Consider the following 6,000-nt stretch of genomic DNA (forward strand, 5'->3'; position numbering starts at 1 on the left):
GGGTTGATCAGACCCCAACTTGTGTTCAACTGGATGGCTATTTTTTAACATTCCACAGTCCTCCTCTTTTAAGCCATTGCCACCTCGAGGCCCTCTCTGCCACTTCAGTGGTACTGCAGTTGGCTGTCCTCTTACTCTCTCCCTCAATGCCCGACTCTCTGTGGGCTCTGGCAAATCCCTTACGTCCAACCTCCAGTGGTACGCACCTTGCTCTCCATCCTGCCTGCTTACAGATACTTGGAGAGCTTGCAGAGGTCACCATGCCTGCAGATCTTCTTTTAGCCAATGTTGGCTGCTCCCTAGCTCTGACAAAAGCAATTCTCCGCTTGGAAGGTCGGGACAGCTTTGTCCTCTCAGCTTCTGCACTGATAGCTTCATCAATAGTCTGCAGGACTTGATCATGTCTCCATCTGCACTGTCCTTCTCCAAGTGCCTCTGGACAGCAGCCAAGGATATACTCCAGGGTTCCATGCTTGTACAGTATGCATGCTGGTGACTCAGTGTGATTCAGTCTTCCAAAGCCCTGCCCAGGTGACTTTCCTATAATCTCCTCCACAGTAGCTCTCCCCTTCTCCCGGACAAGGCAGACCCTTCCTTACCTCTACTGATGTTCATATTTGGCGCTGGAAAGGATCGTAGCCCCACTCTGCCTTGTGTAACCACCTCCACCTGCCTGCTGTGCTGCAACCTTTCCTCTGCCTCCTGAGTGGCATCTTCTGCGCTCCGTTTTCTGCCAGTCCTCACTTGGATCCCTGCATTGGCTACCTTCAAATCTAGGGATGTAACGATTCACTCCGAGCCAGTTGAAAATCGATACTTGAATGTGACCATTCAAGTCAGTTGAGATGTTAAACTAATCGATACACGTTTTAAACAGCAGGGGCTATTACTGTAAACTCACTTTACAGGAATGATAGCGAGTATTTTTAATTAATTCCTATGGAAGTTGAGGTTCATGCTCACGCGCGCTCACAACCTCAACTTCCAGGAATGAATTGAAATGCTTGCTCTGCTCCGCGCCATATTGCACACAACTTTAAACAGAAGCAAACATGACGACAGCAAACGCGTAGATGTTGACGTTTACTCATTCAAATCGGAGGTGTGGCGGTACCGGTACATGGATTTTTTAAATAATTTGTTGATTATTATGCGATATTTTTCTAAATGTATACTGTTTTTTCTAACTCTTGCAAGTGTTATGATGCAAATTAAAATAATATTAAAATCTTGCCTTTATAACAATCTGAAACCCCTGTCACTGTTGTACTTACATTTTATAGTCTTTTTTATTCCTGCTATGCCTCTGTGCAGGGGTGAAGTGCACTTTTTCATTTATAATTTGTCTTAAATCTTAATTTGTAAAAAAAAAAAAAAAATTCATGAGAAAATCACATTGTGAAACCAGTAAAGTGAATCGTATCGCATTGTGAGCTGAGTGAATCGTTACATCCCTATTCAAATCTCTCGAGTCCATGTATTGTACCACTTCTTTAGTTCTTGTTTTTTTAAATTCCTCCTCCAATGATTTGAAGGGTAATGCAGCTTGCTCGACTCTTTGGCAGCCCTAGCCATCCCCTGAGGTAGTTGCTAACTAAGTAGTTGCTCGACTGTTGAAATCGGTTCTGCATTTACAAGAAGGGGTCACAGGATTCTAGGCCGAATACTGTTGATACATGCATGTACATGCGCGCTTTGAACTTCCTAGACACCCCAGACTTATATTCTGATTTCAGCAATCCAACTCTATGCAGGTGGCCTGGAAAGATCTTGTGTCCATAATAGAACTGTCAAACACCTTGCCTAGGCTCTCTTTTTCTGAGATAGTTGGAATGACTCTGTTTTTTAATGTGGAATTTAAAATAGTTTTCAACCTTCCCTTTCTTCAGCACCAATGACCTCTATTTGGCCGGTTTGAAATGCCTCCGGGCCCACTCCACCAGCCATTCTATCCCCTGCAAAATCCCACTTGGAATTGCTGTTTATTCATCACTATTTTTTAATTATATTTATCACCCACATGCTGTTCACAACACTACTGTACATGACTTACTTTTTTCATAGAGAAAAGATATCAAGTATCAAATTTTTGACAAAATTACAAGTTGATATTATCTATACAATGCAAGCATTTATCAGGTACTCTAAAACTACATTAAAAAAAGACATTGAAAGCACCATTAAAGTACCATAAAAATCCATTCAAACTGTATATTACATTATATTATGAATACACTGCGTACTCTATATTAGTCCCCTGAATCCATACAATAGCTTTGTGTGGAGAACAGACTTAAATTTATTATGCAATTATACCATCTGAAAATAATTTGGAGGATTAAAAATAAAATATTTATTTTGTCCTAGGGCAGCCTTGGATCACTGAGTGTGACATGCTCATGGATGGCTGATAAATTGTCTATCTGGTTAATCTTAGTCTATAAATGTTATGGGGCATCAAATATGAAGAAACTTCACAAAAGCGCTTGTTCTATCCAGACTGGACTACTGTAATGCTCTCCTGGCTGGTCTTCCAGCTTGCTCTGTCAAACCTCTACAATTGATCCAGAATGCTGCAGCCAGAGTGGTCTTTAATGAGCCGTAGAGAGCACACGTCACTCCTCTCCTCACAAAATTGCACTGGTTGCCAGTTGCCGCTCGCTTTGAACTCAAGGCACTGACGTTTGCCTACAGAACAACCACTGGCACTGCTTCCTCTTACCTAAAGTTATTACTTCAGACTTATGTTCCATCCAGAAACTTGCGCTCTGCTAGCGAATGTCATCTTGTGGTACCTTCTCAAAGAGGCACAAAATCTCTTTCTCGGACCTTTACCATGACTGTTCCCTGTTGGTGGAATGATCCGCCTAACTCAACCAAAGCTTCTAAGTCAGTAGCCACTTTCAAGAAACTGCTGAAGAAGTATCTTTTTCGGCAGCACTTGATTCAGTAATTCTAACACTTTCTCTTTTCTCTTCTCTTCTATTCTACTATACATAAAAAATAAAAAATAAAATAAAAAAACCTGCGCTAAATTAAACTGAGAGGGGTCATAGCACTTCCGTATTGTTGTCCTACTGTTAGTTTAACTGCTTCTATTGTTCTCATTTGTAAGTCGCTTTGGATAAAAGCGTCTGCTAAATGGATAAATGTAAAATGTAAATGTAAGAACCAACAGAGGCACAACAATTATTACATACAGTATTTATGCGTGTGTATGAGGGAGAGCACAAATTAAAAGTGGTTAAAGTTCAGATAAAAAAAGTTATATAGTGATAGAAAAATGTTTTTTTACTGAAAGTCAATGGGATCCAATGTTGTTTGTTCATTCTTCTTTTGTGTTCAACAGAATAAAAATACTCATACAAGTTTGGAACTACAAAACTATTTATCAGTTTCTTTATGTTATGACTGTTTATCATAATTACACTCCATGATCTCTTTTGCACTCTCTTTTGAACCATGAGTGATTCACGATGCTTTGACTGTTTTTCATTTATTTTCTTCTTTCATTTCCAGGCAAAATCAATCGTGTTGCCAACATTAGTGCAAGGGGATTTTGCAAAGATGTGGACTGGTTTCTTAACGACATGTGACCAAACACTTAAAGACACTTGAAATAACAAGTGGGAAAAAGTGTGCTTTTTCATGGACTTTAGGTTTTTTTTTCATTAGTCATGTATCTTTGTTCTGATTAACATAACTCATCAGTATCTTTTGTTAATGTCATTATAAGTTCATCCTTGTCAGCTGTGTTAGTTTAATCATCTTGTTTGAGTTTGTGTATATATAGGTCACCTTATCCTGCACTCAATAGCTGTGTCCCAATATGAAGGATGCGTCCTTCGAACGCCGTATTTGAAGGCTGATTGGCCGCATTTGAAGGCCGATTGCATCACAGCAATTCAAAGGCTGCATCTTCTTTTTTGTTTCTTTTTTTTATTATATATTTTTTATAGAAGAAATCTTTATTAAATCTTAACAATACAAACAGTAAGACACAAATAGAGTAATTAATACACAAAACGCAATATTAGACAAAAACAGAGCCAGGGGGAGTTTCAAATAAATACATTAAAGATAGAGCATAATTGAATGGTTTTAGCCATTTAATTTCTTATTTTTTGAATCATAAATGGATTTGATGTTCCGTCTCCTTACCAAAAGCAATAAAGGAAGGTTTAGAATTACTAAATTTGGCTTTGTGAATATGATATTTCCCTAAAATGATCAATAGATTAATTAGGTATATTTCTTTCTGTTTTTTACCTTTGTCAACATGGAGACCAAACAGCACATCCCTCCATAACAAAGAAAAATCAGCGATAAGTTTAACAGTAATGTATCGGGACAGATCTTTCCAGAAAAAAAATTGTTTCTGGACATACCCCACATAAAGAACAGTTAACACAAATGTCAAGCTTAAACCTTAGGAGATATTGCTTAGCAGGATAATACCTATGTATCATTTTGAAAGAGATTTCTCTTACTTTATTCGTAAGGAAGGTTCCATATATTCCCCCAATTCAGGTTATCAACAAAGTTAGACCAATAGGGAACAACATTAGGGGTGCAGGTGACATCTCTCTGGAATAAAGAGCGCATATTCCAATTATTATTCCTCATCGTGGTTGCGAAACATATATTACCAACTGAGGTTAATTTAGGGTCCAAAGCTGGTAGGCAATCTGGTTTTCCAGTCCCTTTTAAGAGAGTTAAAATACCAGATGGGATGGCATCCATAACAATTGCGAACTCTCTTGGGGTGATTGGAATGCCAAAAGTGTGAAGGAATTCAGAATAATTCAGCAACGATCCATTATCGTTTAATAGTTGGGAAACTAGAATTATGTTATTATTGAACCAGGTTTTATAAAATAAGGATTTATTCTTGAAATTAATAAGCCGATTATTCCAGATGAAGCACCTATGTGGGGAGAAATTATGTTTGTAAATGAATGACCATGCTAAAAGCATTTGTTTATGGAATTTAGAAAAAATTAAAGGAATTTTTTTCTATTTTATAATCACATAAAAGTAAAAATTCTAGACCACCAACCTTAGAGAAAATATAGTTAGGTATAAAATTCCATGTAGATGTGGGATTTTTTTAGAAAATGCTTTATCCAATTTATTTTAAAAGTATTATAGAGGGGTGAAAAATCAAGAAAGTTTAAACCACCACGTTCAAATGTGTTCATAATAACAGATTTTTTCACATAATGCGTCTTATTTTTCCAAATAAAATTGAAAAGAGACTTATCAATGGAATTACAGAGCTTTTTGTTGACAAACAAGGGGATAGCTGCAAATGTAAGACGGGATAAACCTTCTGCCTTTGTCAACAAAACTCGTCCTTTCAAGGATAATCCCTCTGCAGCTATTGATTTAACTTTTTCTTTGTCTTATCACTAATTAAATCAAAGTTTACAGGGCATCTCTCCTCCTCATTTTTCATTATAGTAATCCCTAGATAAGTGATCTTATCTTTGACTGGTATACAGACCTGGGAGGTGTCGCTTTCTTTAAGGGAAAAAAGTTCACATTCTTCAGGATTTCCATTACACGAGAGTAGATGTTAAAACTTCATACTGATTTGTACTCGGCTTTCGCCAAGATAAGAAACACTAACACGTAGCTTTACAGTAAACTATGCTTCACCAATTTACGCTTCTTTCCATATGGTGGTGTGACTCCCCTTCTGTCCGGCGTTAACGACTGCAGTGTACTTGGCGCGTCAGCACACACGACGGCTGCAACTACAGTGTGGTCTCCCTAGTGGACCAGTGCGACAACCGTCTGGATTGAGCCAAGTAGGGGACATCTCTAGGGTCTTCAAGTGGGCACCTTCCGTCCTCAGTGTTTCGTCGACTAGCCCACGACACCTCAAGAGGGCTCGACAGTGACTCTGGCGTCCCAGAGTCCCCCCCCCTCCCCCCCCCCTCCGTCCCCCACTCAACTCAGCCCAGCTTACTGACCTCTACTTCCCTCTTGCTGCTG

This window comes from Siphateles boraxobius, unplaced genomic scaffold (assembly GCF_051911475.1).
Source record: "Siphateles boraxobius isolate OS27281-9 unplaced genomic scaffold, OSU_SipBor_1 5, whole genome shotgun sequence".
NCBI classification, from domain to species: domain Eukaryota; kingdom Metazoa; phylum Chordata; class Actinopteri; order Cypriniformes; family Leuciscidae; genus Siphateles; species Siphateles boraxobius.